Source organism: Sinohyriopsis cumingii, chromosome 2 (assembly GCF_028554795.1).
Source record: "Sinohyriopsis cumingii isolate HCF-2022 chromosome 2, ASM2855479v2, whole genome shotgun sequence".
Lineage (NCBI taxonomy): Eukaryota > Metazoa > Mollusca > Bivalvia > Unionida > Unionidae > Sinohyriopsis > Sinohyriopsis cumingii.
This window is the reverse complement of record NC_142962.1, coordinates 49,197,010-49,214,583: the sequence shown is the minus strand read 5'-3', so window position 1 is coordinate 49,214,583 and position 17,574 is coordinate 49,197,010. Positions and strand designations below refer to the sequence as shown.

The following is a 17,574-nucleotide window of genomic DNA, read 5'->3' as shown; positions in this document are numbered from 1 at the left end:
TTAAAACTTAAATTATAAATGATGTTGCCATTACATCCTCGTAATAGAAACTTCAACTTTGAACACAACAATTATGTGCTACGGTACATTCAATTTAAACTTAAAATAACAGAAAACTCTACCAACACACAGTGTATGGAGGAATTCATCTATCTCCAATTGATAATGAAATTTTTGTGCTATGGCACAACCAAAAAACTTAAAGCAAATGAATGACCCACAACACCATGTGTGGGAAACCCTTGTACTGAAATCAAGCAAACAATACCTAAAACCCATACCCGTATATGCTATGGCATATATTCCTATAACAGACACACTAACACTACATGCATACACAAACAATAATACATCTCAGACAATTATTATTTTTGTGGGTATAGTAGATAGGAAGAAAACTTATAGATTTGGACTAGATAAGCCGTCCGGTCATTTAGCATACAAAATATTATACATGCATGCATACATACATACATACATACATACATACATACATACATACATACATACATAAAAATGTATTACAAATAACACAATACGGACAGAAAGACTCTGGCAAAGTCACTTCAGATAATCAAAATAACTTTATAAGGGGAAGGAAATTAACCCAGGGCCGAAACTAGCCGTTGGGTTAATAATACAACCCCAATCCGAAGTAACTGGTGGAGATCAGGCCCACTGTCAGTCCGGACAAAGAGAAGAAAGTACACCTTTTAACTTCATGGGATAATAAAACTCACAGATTTGATGGATAAAAAATAGAAAAACCCTGCAAAAGTTTTATAACGCATTATTGTTTTCTAACAACTACTCTTACAGTCCACAGGGAAGGACGGGGGAAACCCACACGAAATACATTTTTAGAAAAACAGGGTGTCATTTCTATGCTCTAACCAACCATACATGCTGGGATGGGGCTAATGAATGTCAACAAAGCCACTTCTGCAGCTAATATCGTCACATCGTAATTCATATGTTTCCTATAGCAGGACCCTGAATGACAAGAATATATGCGCGTCAGATTATGGGTAGATCCAACCATTCCAGGAAACATACCATTTTATGGGCAGCTTCATATACTGAGTGCAGTTTTCATCATGTGGAAGTGTTCGTACATTCATTGCGGGTTATTATATAGTTTGTGTCGGTGCATTCCTCACTGATGCGATCAGAATGCTTGTGCCAGCCTGTAGACCGAGCATTACCGTGGGATTTGTTCATTCAGATTCTGTACGTGGCTGTATTTCTCTCGAATATGTGCATTCTCTTTATTCTACGGATGTGTTCCTCTTGGATTTGACCATCAACATTCTTTATAAAGACGCGCTTTATTCGGACAGTGTGTCACGTCCTTTTGCACTTTGTGTTATAGTTCAAAGGATTGCTTCTTTCATCATTTGTTTCATTACATTGAAAAACAAAGTTCAATGTAACTTAACCTTAATAAACAACGTTTAATTTATATGCAAGTCGTAGATAGCGTAGGTGTCACTTGTGACTTTTAAAAGTCAGAGTGGCATTTTATGCTAGGATGTCACTATTTTGAGTAATGGTCACTGTACTGGGTCAATGTATTTGACCATCCATCGCATTTCATATTATTACCTTTGCTGTTTGGAGAGCACTAGACTGAACACTAATCACTTTGCTCAAAGAATGGGAAATATGCTTTGATCATGCAGCTGCATTATATGACCTGCCTAACCCAATCGACAGAATTGTTGCAGTTTTATCAATGTTGTGCGAATCTCAGTAATTATATCATCTTATGACCTTACTTTCAGCACAATGAGCGGCCTTCATTACGTTAGCGCTGTCTCGGCACTCCCTTCAGTTCCTTTACATCATTGCTTGTTTCATGCATTCTCGTTTCGCTTCTGCCCCCACATGTTATCACTTTCTAAAGGTAGTATACTATTATACCCAGAGCATTATACCCACTCCTTATGGGGCACGTTTTGAATATTAGCTGGTTATATCGGCAGATTCAGTGCTCATCGAGTACTGACAGCCGAGATGAAATTTGTCCCATTCTGCCAGATAGTATAGGCATAGGCACAATTAAATGCAGATATGCAGACCTGTTGAGCCGATCTGATGATTCATGCACCGAATTCTGTATAGTTTACATCCATAGCACAACTTGGCGCATTGGTAGTTAGGTGTTGCCAATAACGATTATGCGTTTAATTTTACACTATTTTATAAACGGAAATACCACCTACTTCACCACCTTTCACCATGTGAGTACTGTGAAGTTTTGGCACTGTTCTGTTCCATTGCCTGTTTCATGCATTCACAACTTTGCGTATCATCAACCCCCATTTCGTTTTTATGTTCTGTTTTTCTTCTGTTTTTTCTCTCAGTGCTTACATGTAGCAAATCAGCATGCCCACATAATACCAGCTTTTTTCAGTGAATGTATGGTGTATCAACTGCTGTTTTCATTATAGTAATCCTCAGAGTCAGACCTTTCGGGCTGCGATTATCAGTTTATCAACATGCCTGTATCAGCCCTTTGCTAGTCCATGTGTAGGTATTGGACACTGCAAACCCCTAATAAATCCACGTCTCATCTGAGGTGTTGTTTCTTGAAGTCAAATTCAGAGCCTGGCCGGTGCAGTTTGCTCCGAAAATACTTGCCCCAGGAGGGCCGTGATCATTTCAGCTTTAAACTAGTGATGTGAATTCATCAGTGCAATATTTGAATTTTGTATCTTAATAACGTGAATGTATTTTATACTTGTATATGTTCCTTTCTTATTGGAGTATTGTTAGTATAACTGTTGTTAGTAATGCTATTAAACATTGTGGTCTTTCTCATTTTATTAAATTCTCGGTGGACAGCATCTTCTACTGTCTTCTTTGGGCATTTACTTAATTCTATTCCGTTTTGTTCTCACATGAATCTAATCTCAGGACCATATTGCGTCTTCAAACTAAAACCATTGAGTGAAATTCCCAGGTATCCCCAGCTTACACTGGACAGCACGTCCCTCGCTGTGCTATTTAAGTTTCCGCTGATGAAACGTTACTCAAGGGTTATCCATAACATTATGTCAGGCAGTTTCGTAGCTAAGGCGTGACTTTATGTACAACCCTATCGTGTCTATTCAGTTACCGCTGAAGCAATCACTGACATAATGAACCAAAAGTCATATGAAAGTAGCAGACTGTCCACCTTATCAAATATACATGATTATATATAAAATGCTCACTGAATCTGGTTTTTTTTTGTGTTCTGGATAAATGATTATAATTGAAATTTTTTAAATATGTTCTAGACAAGACGACTTTTTCGAGCTGTTTGTACCTTTCCATTAACAATATTTTCCTAAATTTCATATTACAAACTTATTTAAAATTAAAAATTTTAAGGTTTTCCATTTTTTCGAATGACTTCTTATAACTTGTTAAAATAGTATTTTGTTTTTAAATTAAAAAATAGAATTGCAAAGCTGAAAGATTTGTTAACTATATTAATTAAATGTTTCAAAGTTTTAAAAACAATATATGCAATATATATATATATATATATATATATATATATATATATATATATATATATATATATATATATATATATATATATATATAACATAATTTCATATTTTGTAAACTATATTTTAAAAAGTACTTAATATTGATAATTCTAAAACAATGACAACGGTTGAACTGAGTTATACTTAAATAAGTAATATAGTTTATAAACAAAATTTTTTAAACAAGCGATAAATATGGTTATAATAAATACTATTTATCTATCACATTTAAAAAGATTCTTTTTAAAAGTTAAGAGGGCTATATAATTTTTTCTAAAGACATTGATAATGATATGCGTTTTGCTATACATGTAACGAATTGGAAATGACGAAAAAACAGGAATAGTTGTTTTGTTGGAACAATCGTAATCACTATTTGGGCACTAAATTTATATGGTTTGCAAGTAAAGGTATTTTTGTGCACAATCTGTTGAATAGGATATTTTAATTCTCAAAATATGGCAAAATAATAAACGATGTTTTCAGTTTCCATGTAATTAGCTTGAAGAAATATCACTATATAAACAATTAACAGACAAATCTATTGAACATTACAAAAAGTAAAAATTAATTTGTTATTTCAGAGATACAACACATTTATTTAACAGTCAAGATTTACAAATGAATGGCTTTAATGACATTTGTGGAGCTAATGAATTTAGTCAATCAGAATATCAACTGAAAATATTAATATAATTTAAAAATTTTGAGAAATTTTTTAACAAATCTTTTACACAAAACAAAAAAGACAGTAATGAAATGAAACTTGATAGAGTTTTGTGCAGAATATAATAATATATCAAAGATGAAACACTATGTCAGTTATTAAAATTAAAAATTGTATTAGTTTCTTATAAAATATTTTAAACAAATACGAAAATACAATTTCTAATCTAATAAATCTTGAAACATTTTATTAGCATGTAATAAAATGAGAACACTGTCACACAATTTTATTAATTTAGCAAGTTTCAAAAATATTATTAATTAGAATTATATGAAGAAAATACCAAAGTCTTTTGTATTGTTTGAACGTTTATTGAGTGCATACTGTCGATGCTGTTTAAAAAATGAAATAAAAGAAAATAAAAACAATTATATTTCACGAAAATGAAACTTATAAATTTATGACGGTTAAAAATATTGATATATAAAGAATGCTTGTACCATCATTCACAATGTATATTTTTATATCAAACAGGCTTAAATCAATAAGGCATATAATAATAGTTTTCCGTCCGTTATGTTTTCTTATGTTGCATATTAGACATGTTATGTAATTTGTTTTCATATGAGGCTGATCATTTCGGTCAATAATATTTCATTTGATGCCACTTTTTAACCTTGTTGAATAGTTGCACAAAATTGTGTATTACATAAGCAACAAACGTTATTTTTACTGTTTCTTTTAACCAATCCAAAACAGTATATTCTTTAGGTTTTTACATATTCTGATTTGCTATATTGTCCTGAGGTTTTCATCAATGTTATTTTCTTTATAAATAAAGGCAAACGTAACTTGCTTTTAGATTTCTAATTTCAACAGAGTTATGTTATATATTGTTTACATCTACAAATCGTGTACAAACAGTCCAGATAAAAGGTCTGTCAACATAATATTTATTACGATGAAGTAATATTATTTTCTAGGTTACTGTCATTTCTTCAACAGAATCACATCTATCTGCATACTGTGATTTAAAGTCGGACAGTAATTTTATACTGAGAATACATTATTTATATTCAACAGGTTAAATGATTATAAAAAGCAGGAAAATAAAAGTTATAATGATAATTTATGTGCAATCATATCCGTCTTTTAAAAACATTTCTTACAAAGATTTTATGACCTTCATAAGAATCATATTTTTTAATAATATGCTTTCCAGCATGATTATTAATATTGTCACTTCTAAAGTTTAAAAGACATAAGTTGCGGTTCGTGTTTACATCCAAGAATTTGGTTTTCATTAATTATCATCCGTACACAGTATTTTCATGTCTTTTGTATTGATTGATAAACATATTTGTTAGAAATAATTGATAAGGATTTTATAATAATATTTAATCAGTTAAAATACACACGTGTTATGTAACATTAACTGGTTCATGTAGCGGGTTTTTTTCCCCATTAATAACTTCAATTAGGAATCAGCATATTTAATGTTATTAATTCACTAATATTTGTATTTAATTCCTGGCAAGGTTTGTTCCATGGCGTAATAAATAATTTATTTCATTGTTACAGCTTATTGCACAATTCGTTTTGCCAGCCCAATAATATATGCCTTCAATAAAAAAGCATGATTACCTAATACTATAATAGGTTCACGTCTATCACGTACTTTAATAATTTTCTGGAGTGTAGCATTGTTCAATTTTATATCACGTAAATTATCTTGTGGTTTCTGTATCTTACAATCGTTTGAAATGCTTACCTTGCTTTCCTCTCAGAACAGCCTTGAGGAATCTAACATTCACCTTTTAAAGACAACTTAAAATGCTGAACTCCAAAGTCAACCCAGTGCTGATATATGGGTCAGAGAGCTGGATCCAAGCAAAGAACATAAGCTGCAGTCTTCATCAATATTTTCTATCTGTCAGATCCTGAACATCTGATGCCCAGACTTAACCCATAACAAGTTGTTCCTATGAACACGAAAAGAAAAGTACAAAATGTAAGTTTTTTTTATACATAAAGATATTTTTTTTTCAATTCCCAGCCTACTTCAAAATTATTTGGGCGTGTAAATATTTCATAATCAGTTCTCGGTTGATCTATTACAATTTCTTCATTGTACTTTATCATTAGTTAATTTGGTTTTTTCGTAAACAAATAATTTAGCTCCTGTTACACAAATAATTTAGCCCTTGTTTTAACATATTCGATTACAGAATGCCTCGTGATAATACTTAAATATTTTAGTTATAGTTTTTTAATCAAACATTTCTTGGTTGAACCTCAGTTTTATTAATCATGTGTCTATTTTATAATCAATAACAATATCAACCAATTCTGTACAATACGATTTGATCAAATTTCATGGTTTTCTGTAATATAATATTTCATAAATAATATTAATGCTATTTAATTTATATCCAAACAAATGTTGTGTGCAGAAGGATATTTTACTACATTTTTGTAATCGTCAATATTTTTAACAATATATTGGTTATACTCATTTATTGTATGATTATCCTATTTAAAAACTGGATAGGATTTGATACATATCTGATGTATAATGATTATTGCCATCAAGACGCACGAAAATATGTCTTTTATTATAGTTATTATCAATGTAATCGCCGAAGGGGCTAATTTTAAATTATTTATTATTACTTCACTGAGACATAGATTATAACAAGTAATCTGTATAGTTAATTTGTTTTTTGGTCAGGGTCTTTTAATTTTGTTGAATTTCCTTATAAGATATTGACAACGTAACATTGTATGTTGGATCTGACCTCGTCCGAAATCAAGCTCATTTTCTACTTGACCTGAATCATTCATTTTTATGAAGTAAACAACCAATACACAGCCAGATAGTTTCCTATGAGTACGATTTAACTATTAGGATTATTAATTTTGCCTGAGTCAAGGACATTGTGTTTACCACATTTTAAACTCTGATTATAACAATCTTGTAAACAGTACGAACCTTCTAGAAGGTTATTTTCCATTAGGTAATAGTTTTATTTAGAAAATGTTAATTCTGACCCGAGGTCAAGTACAGGACTATATAATCATGTTTTTTCTTTAGAAATCTTTTATTTATGCGTTAATAACCTAGCAGAATCAGTTGCATTATTGTTGTGTCCAGTAATTATTTTGGGCTGGAAATTATGTATTGAAATTATTTATTCACTGGAAATAAAATGCTCTTCAAATATAACATTCATGGAAAAAAGACCTGAATTAATAGTGAAATTTCAAATAATGATATGTCTTAGATTTTATTATTGTAATCCAACAAAGGACTGTTGGCATGTTAGCACTACAATGGTCAGCAAAAGCACATCAACACTTACAGTGTTGCATTTAATTTGGATTTCTACTAAAGGTTTCTCAGAAATTTATTATTTAGAACTTGTGTCTGTAATTCTAAGATTGTTTGGGATTTAATTCGCAATAAGTTCATTTTTTACCTTTTCACTTTGTATTCTAGTGAAATATATTATTTGTTCAATTTTACAAAGATTGTGGCTTCTCACTTATTTTTACTATTTGTTTTAAGACCATAGAGTCGTAATTTAATACATATGTCCTGCTGGTGTTAATAATTTGTTATAAAACTCTTCACTGGTTTTGTTATATATTAGATAATGATCCTTATCAATTAAAATTATCATGCCATCAGCAACATAAATGATTTTTATTTGTATTATGATATCAACATAAAACTGCCATTTTTCAATTTTAACTTGGGTTTGTATATTATATCGTTGATTATATCGAATAATAATGTTGTGGATCATGCTTCATTATCATATAATAAAGCGATTAATTGTTAACCCTCCTGATCTTTCTTTATATATTTATATTTGATCTCAATTTCGGTATCGGGTTTCCAAACAATGTGTAAAAAGGATTTTATATTATTATCTATTTTACATATGCATGTTTGCTATGCATGCAAACATATAAAAAAAAAAAGATGGTGAAAGATTTCTAGGTTTCGTTTACAATTATGTTTTATGAACTAAACCACTGAACAACAAACACATAAACATTCTTAGGAACGCTAAGAATTTCTTTATAATTAATCCAATGTTATCATGTGTTGCATTGATACCACATATATCACGTACTGTTTCTTTATCAAGGGCATGTTTATATCGACCATTTTTTAAATTAGCTTTTTCAAAAGTGGGTCCAAACTGGTTTATTATAATATTAAGATACCATTATTTGGCGATATTATCTTGTAATGTTTTGTTGTTGTACTTTTGTCATAGGCAATCCACCATTTTTAATGTTTGTTAAAAATAAGTCATCCAATATTGTTGTCTTGGCGACATTAGTGTGTAATAGTGTAATAGTTTTAACCAGAAATCAGTTTATATTATATTTATTATCTTTCTCAAAGAATGGTTCTTCTAGCAAAACAGACAAGTGGAACAAATAAAAGTTAATTTTAATCGTTATGCTTTTTATCTTGACATTATGCTAATGCATAAAAGTAGCCTGCTAATATGTGCATTTTGAACAATGATTTGTATACATCACTAGCATCATCAACAAATACAACATGAACTGTATACAGGGGTTTTGGTTTCTTGGTATCAGGATACCATTTTCTTTTGTCAATCAATTAAAAATTAATACCATGCAACTTATTTTTGTTTTCTCTCCAGAATCGTTTTCATTCTGTTTTATCCATCAACATCATAAGTCATCAATAGAGAAAAGACTGCTCCATATTTTTTGTTGATCAATTTAACAAATGCTATTTGTTCAGATGTTAAAAGGTCTTCTTTTACCATTAATGTAATGAACAAAAAGGGTTAATTATTTTTCGTATTTTGCTTGCAAGATGAGTGGGGATGATTCTTAGGAGGGTACTTGAATATTATTTTATATTAGTTACTTTAGATATGTTTGGTGGAAAATAGTCTACAGAAATTTGTTTACGTATTTTTGCTACTATTTGAAATACATGATATCAAGATCTTGTATATAAAAAAATGCTACCAGTCAGTTGAATTTCCGTCTATAGCCATTCCACTTAATATGATCATTTTTGTTAGTTGTTTTGCTTTATTGTTGATGATGTTGCTGTTGTTGTTTATTATTTGACTTACATTTTCAGACTGTTTCAATCCTGAATAATTCCCACGTTGATTTTGTACTTCAGTGTCGTACATCGTGCCATTTATGTTTTTTCATCTTGTCAATCTTCTATTTTCCATACACATTTTGATTTTTATCTGATACTGATTATTTTTAAACATTTCTTCTCTCCAATTTGGAGTATATCCTTAAAAATATATGATTTTCCATTAGATATTCCAACAATATCTAATTTAAATGTTGGGGCATTTTATCTGGAAAAAATCATACACACCATAAAAACTCATATAAACATATAATTCATTATTATATTCTCTAGCCTGTACAGGGGTCATTTTCATAAGTTTAGTTTTGCATTATTATATTTATCATTTTTGGTAAAGTTTCGAAATATGTATATGTTTTATTTTCTGTAAAATATTTTCAAAATATACCTTTAACAGTTTCGTAAAACGTTCAATAATTACACTTTTATCCTCATTAAATATATGATGCATTTACAGAATCTAACAATTACGCTTATTAATTATTTAAATCTATCATTATATTTTGTAAATTGCTTTATGTTGACCAGATTAGCAGACAATAGTGAATCCATTTTATCATGTATATTTCCATTGTTTGTTGGCTTTTTTCAACGATTATGTGTTATGTATATCCATACATTGTACTTGACCTTTGTCCAAAATCAAATTAATGGTCTACCTGAGAGGTGACATTTATTTTACAAACAACTTAATACATAGCTAATATTTCTCTGAGTATAAAATATATATTCAGATCAGTATGAATGGAAGCAATCACGTTATTTCTATCTAAATGTATGACATCAGTTTTCCGCTTGGAAATTCCTAAACGTGCTCACAACTTTGAATGTTTTGGGGAAGGGACTGTCCTACATCCATGCTCTAATATCGTGTCTTAGCTTTTTATAAAATGTTGTTTACTTAAAAAATTATTCATTTTGGCCTTAACATCTCAAGCAGAGGCAGCCTTATTGTTGTGTTTAGTTTGTAATTTGGATGAAATTATTTACTGAAATTATTATTCACAGGAATTATGAAGTGCTCAATAATATTCATAGACAAAAACATTAATTTGTTTAAGACCTAAGAGTTGTAACAACTGTATATGTAATGACACGTAGCTACGTTAAGTATATTCATTTAGGTTTCTGCAATTTCATGGCATAATTGTGTTGTTCATTTCATGGCCGCGTTCATTTTTATGGCTTCCTTCCAAAACCTAATTTATGTTTGATTTTGATCAACGATATGACAATTAATATTTGGCTGCTTTTTCCGATAAATTTCACCAGTATGTCTATCTAATTTATCAAGCATTACTCTGTCATGACGTCGGCCTGCTATTGCTCTAAGTTCCACATCATCGTTTTGTTGAAGACTATATTTCAACTGTAGTCAAGTCTGTGATAGTACCTCAACCGAGTAGTCTTGTTTGTCTAGTCATTGTTTCAACTAGTCTTGTTATATAATCTCTTTCTAAAATTTTTGTTTTCCTAATTTTTTCACCAGCTGTTGATTTAAAATCTGTTTGGTAAACATTTATCAATAATTTGTTTTCGATATTTCATATTTTCAAACAACTCATGTATACTACTAGCATATTATATAATATTTTATCTTATTGTAAAAATTAAAAATAGTTACTGAAATAATTTTTTTATTCTTGGATTATCTTAAAAAATGCTTTAAAAAGTCTTCTAATTAAATGTTGTCAACGGTATAATACTGGTCAGTGCAGTATTTATCAGGCGATTAGATGCTGATTCATCATAGATGACAGAAAACCATATAGTATTTGTTCCCTCGAAATATATTTTCATAAAACATTGTGTATGCAGAGGAATAGTAATCTGCAATATGCTTTCTGCCTTATTATTAAATTTTAAAAAAAAATAAAGAGAATAAAATTTTGCATTATAGCAAATGTGTTTTAGTATGTCTTAATGTGACTGACTTAAGCATATCAACTATAGGTTTTGATTCTGCTTAAAAGAAAATTACTCTTTAATTATTTTAATGTTTGATTATCAATTTTAACATCATAAAACAAAATTATTTGTGCATATCTTCAGCCATTTCGCTATTTGGGTTATCATCTTCACGATCAAGAACAGTTAGAACTTTTTTTTTCTTCCTTTTTTGATGAACATCTCATATGCTGATTACTATTAATGGTGAATATATTGCAACTTTATCACACTGAAAAAAATGTTGAATAGATTTAGTAACGTTAGGTTTCCCCCGACCTGTGCTTTCGGCAACAGGAGACTGATAGGTAAAAATACAATCTTTTTAAAAAAAAACGTTTTTCGACACGAAAATGTATTATTTCCGTCTTATACAGTTTTTTTTCTGTTATTCCTGGAATCCATTTAGTTGATAACTTTTAAGATATTTTCTAATGGTTCTGTATATCAAAAGTTGCTTAATTACATCATTCCATGAGATATATAATGTGACTTTACATATGTAGGTAACTGTTTTATACACCTTTAATTAAATTAAAGTTTATATGTTTTTTTCTTACCCAACGTTAAACTACTATTAATTCAAGATGCTACATCAGAGGCTATAACGGGTGTGTATTAATATTATATATAAAAGTATAGGAAATCCTGGAATTACATTCAAACTAGCACAACCTTCGATCACCGATGATATCACTATATCTCTTTTACCTGTACTGCAATATAACTTGTAAGGTTCTATGGAACTTGAACACAACCCTGTTAAATAATCATGTAATTCTTCTATAGTATCAAATGTGAATTATTTATATTGTAACGTTATATTAAATTGCAAAGCAAAACATTGCTAATGTAGCATAAACGGAATTAAAGTCTTGTTTAATAATACAGTCTAACTGTGGTGTTAGTTTAATATTTCCACACCAATAGTTTATTCACATCCGTTCTTGTTACGAAACGTTTATGTTCAGTTATAATTAGTACAATATTTTGAAAATATATAACTACATTGTGGCAATATTATATTTAATCCTACGGCTGGAGTTAATACTTGCAAATTTACCTTCTAATTTAGTTTATCAGAATTTATAACAGCATGGAGATAAATAAATAGTTTTATATTTACTGAATCATCTTCAGATTCTAGAAAGCCAGTTGGAAATGACCATACTATATTTCTTTTTAAACAACTTCTAATTTGTCATTAACCTTACATGTATGTTGTATTTCTATAAGGGAAGACATATGTGTTGGAATATTTAGTTTTAATTTTGATAATATTTTTCATAAAAACTAATACTAGAATCTCCTAAATTTATATCATAAGGCGGGTCATACGTCATTGCATTTTATTTCACGAAAAATACAAGTTAATATGATTAGTGATGATGATTTAAGAAAGATATATTAGTACAAATAACTGATAATTAACATATTTCACACAATACCATGTTTATTTACATATTTTATTTATATCACATACAAATAAATATATTTGCACTTGGAATGGATTTACGATATGTTCCGGGCAATTGTGTATCGACCAAGTGAATGAACTTCTCACATCCCTGCGATTAATGAAATTTTTTTATTCAGAAGGACTAAAAAGTAATCATACGATTTCTTAACATTTTTAAAATTAATGTTTCGTTTATTAACATCCTTCATCACCACTTCATATAAGAAATATATTTTGGATGAATGTACAAAAATTAATTACTTGTCAATATTTTAAGCCTTCATAAATAAATGCATAAATTTCTTTTTCGCCAAATATAATTTTTATTTTCTTTGGATACTTGTTTTTACTGAACACAGCTTCAGCATACACTACATAAATTTTCGAACAATACATAAACGTTTTGCATTTTCTTAATATAATCCTATTTTCAATATTTTTCACACTTCTTAAATAATTAAATGTATATCGCATTAGTCTTCTTTTTTTACTTGCAAATGAAACATTTTCAAGATTTATTATATTAGAAAAGTTTTTTCAAACATTGTTATAAGAATAAAATCTGAAAATTTTAATACCTGACAAAAGTCATTCATATTTGTTATATCATTAGATTCTACAGACACCTCAATCAAATATAATTTCTTTAGTATTTTACTTGTTTTTCATAAAATAGTTTATTATTTATAATTATCATTTTTTTAATTTTAAATTTCAATATTTTTATTTGAGGAGCTAATTGACTTAATTCATCAAGTTTCCAAATATCATTAAAAGCATTCATACATACATTATCTGTTAAATAATCAAACTGTATCTTTTTGATTTATCAAATAAAATTATGATTTTATTCGCATTTGTCTTTTCATTATTTATATATATAGTAACAATTACATACGAACTGCAGACATTATCTTACCAAAATTAGAGAACACACCAAAAAACACAGATATTATTCAAAATGTTACACATAATATTATTTTTATTGACAATCAATATGATTTTAAGAAACCAATCAATTATCAAGGATTTTACCTGCAAAACAACGGTTTTCTTATCACTTTTGAACATCTTTTTCAATATGGTACATAATAGACATCAGTATCACTTTCATATATACTATTATAAAATACTCTTATCACTTTTTGAAAATATAGAAGTATTACCCTTTATTACTTTTGAAATATAACATGCTAATAACAACAAAAATCGCTTTTTTAAGTATAAATTTTCCAGTGTGAAACAATATGATATAGTTTGTAACTGTTCAAACATAGCTTTATATATATATATATATATATATATATATATATATATATATATATATATATATATATATATATGTGTGTGTGTGTGTGTGTGTGTGTGTGTGTGTGTGTGTGTGTGTTGTTGTTGTTGTTGTTGTTCCAGGGTTTAACGCTATTTTTCAGCACAAGATAGGCTATACATGGTGGCCAGTATAACTAGTGGAGGAAGAACCCTGGAAAACCAAGGGAAGAACCACGGACCCACGAGAAGCTACTGGCAAGCTTTCCCACGTACCCACGCTAGCCGAGCCTTGGACTCGAACCCACGCAGACAGAGGTGAGATGGCGGTGATCTGGAACGGTGAGCGCCTTAGACAGCTTGGCCACTCGGGGCCCCCTGTGTGGGTGTGTGTATTGCGTGTGTGTGTGTGCGTGTGCCAGGACCACTTCCTTTATTATATTTAAATGTTCAATATTATTTTATTTATATTAATGATACTAAACATTCATTAACAAAAATTGTTCAGATAATTTAAAAATCACGAAAATCCATTAAACACATTGGGAAACCTCAAAATTTATACATTTTTGTGGGTTTTTTTTTTAATTATATGAATCTTTATATATAAAAAAACAGAATTATTAAAACATAATGATTAAGTGGTTCTGGCTGGCTGTTTGTTTACTATTGTGGATATAATGTGTACTTTAAAAATGTATGGTTTGTACGCGTATTTTTATGAAATATATATTATTAAAAATAAATATTTCTCTTGTGTGTTTTATTTGTTTTCCTTGCATGTTAGGAAAATGATACTTACTGCATATGCACTGGTTGTCAAGACGAGTGCGTTACACATAAACAGACATTTTTGATTGTTGCTTGATATCTTCAGGTCAGTCATTGAGCATATATCTTCCATTATGAATTCCTTTGCTCCTCTTTCCTATCCTTTCTTCATGATTTGATTTTCATCTGAGCGATTGTTTGGCTTTTTCATATATTTCCACTTAATACATTTGATCCTGAATACGGACTGCAATGAATTCATGTTTAATCATATTTGTTACGAGCTATCAGAGCATCTGATAAAATGTAAACATTTAAGAGGTCAAAAAGTGAAGAAATTCCTAATTGTATAATGTACTGTACATAATTAAACAAAAATCGAAATATTATTATTATCCAGAGAGTAACTATGTTTGCTAGTGTATATTTAACATAATAAAGTTTGTTTTTAATGTTATTTACCTACTGAATTACATGTAGCTATAACTTGACGTTTAATCGAAAGAATGTGTTAATCGTTATCAGTATCATGGTATAACTTCTTAAATACTAAGAAATATTTGTTAGAGTGTCTCATATAGATTACATTTATAATCAGAATCGGACATGTATATTTAGTAACTAAACATACTAAGCCATGCATGATACATGGCCAAGCTAGATATTACGTATAATGCTTCTCTCCCTCCCTCTCTCCCTCTCTGTTGTTGTTGTCTGTGTGTATGTGAGCTGTGTGCGTGCATTTGTGTACATACCGATTTCTTTAAGTTTTCTTTCCACCTGTAGAATGCACCATACCGGTACACTTTGGCATTCCACAAGCTCAGTGACGTAGCGAGAAATTCTGAGCCCTCTCCCAAGCTGTTTGATGGGAATTTTGGGTCCCCATTCATTGGCTATTGCTATGCCATTCACAAACTTCAATAACAGGTTTGGGTACGATTAGCCACTTCAGTTATTACGGTTCACATTTACAATTTTTAGCCCTTGTTATTGTCTACAAGGTTGAACTCCTCGGAAAACTGAGTATTTCTGTAAATGCAACTCGTGTAATGCTACAAACGACAATTCTCTCTATGTGTAAATCTGCATATATTATCAAAAGACATTTACATACATGTATATTGTAAACATTTGGGTATTCAATCTTCCTAAATGCACAATGTTGTTCAGCTACACATTAAATCACTTGCTGCTAACATATTTTGCTTTATTTAATTTGTCTAAACATTTTTATTTCATCAGAATGAATAAGAATAACTAAAGATGGTATCTTTCCTATATTACAACAACAGGTATAATTTCTAAGTTGTCTTTATACCAAATATGTAGGAAATATTGATGAGAATAGCTACGATTTATAGAAGCATCTAAATAACTGATATACATACCATTGCATTGCATTTCAAAATGATGTCTGAAACGTTTTTATTCCATTAAGGATGCTTAGTGTGGCATATAAGATAATTTCCTCTTTCCGTTTGTTTGTGGAATGCTCTTCTAAGTTTGTTTATATGACGATATTTTTTAAGACCGGAACATTAGAAGATAATGATCATAAGGTTTATCATCAGAAGCTGTTGTGATAGGTGTATTGGTATTCAGTAATGCATCGATTCTAAATTTTGTCAGACATGCAATTCAGCTGTATCTTTGGCAAAGATATAAAGTGAAGCATCCCTCTTTATTTGCATATGCATGCAATACTAAAATAATCTCTCCGTATTTTATGCTTACAGGACGTAGACCGCTTCAAAAATACAAATACATGGACATATAAACCTAATATATAGATCTGCAGTTAATGGTGAAATAATGTAGCAATTTAAATGATTTAATCTCATGTTCCTCAATAAACTGAGATAATAAACATTTAACAGTTAAATGTCAAGAATAATTATTATGCAATTGCTTCAGTCATATACATAGTGTGTAATTCATATACCATTTTACTAACATTATAAACAATACACATCACATACATTATATGCATTTCTTTTAACAGGCAACTGTCGCTCAACAGGGTCACTTTCATGTGTTATGTAATTGTCTATCATTTCAGTAAGCTGAGAAAAATTGAAACAATTTTATGTATCCATTGTTGACATTAATTTTTCATTTATTTTTTTTTTGCTGTAGAGGACTACTGATGCTGTCCCTATTCTTATTCCTGACGTGAATTTTCAATGAAATTCCAATCTAAATTTCAATCTCTTACTTACTTTGTGAGTAAAATAAACCATAAATAAGCATTAAATAAAAGATATTGTTAGGATTATTGATATAATTATTTTCCCCGGCTTGAATTATCAAAAGTAATTTTTGTTTGGATTTTTCAAAAAATAACCGTCCAGCCACAAAACAAAATATACAAATGAATTAGACTTGATAATAAGTAGAGACTCTTATTATGCCGATGTTCGCCATTGTTATTATTATTATTATTATTATTATTCCAAGCTAATTATAGAGAGGATGCATAGAATGAAGAGTGGTGTATTTGTTTCATCCTGTATTACGCTTTCCTGCCATGATTTCAGTGTCACATTTGAGAGAAATAAAGGATGCTATTTTATTTAGACAAGTTCTTTTTAGTTATGAATGTAAAGTATAAGGGGAGAGAATACTTTCATAGTTGCCAAAACGGGAAATCCTTACTCAGATTTATAGCAATAACATGTGCTGAACTTTATACAATAAGCAGGGTGATCTGAGAAGATATGACACAAAAATGACATATTCCTTGTCTGCC

At 29.7% G+C, this 17,574-nt stretch overlaps 1 protein-coding gene across 2 annotated transcripts in view; it reads right to left on the bottom strand.

The window, feature by feature from the left end:
- The window catches only part of LOC149804804 (TNF receptor-associated factor 3-like), a 222,455-nt gene that overhangs the window by 154,969 nt on the left and 49,912 nt on the right, over positions 1-17,574 (bottom strand). The gene's annotated exons all lie outside the window — the stretch shown is intronic.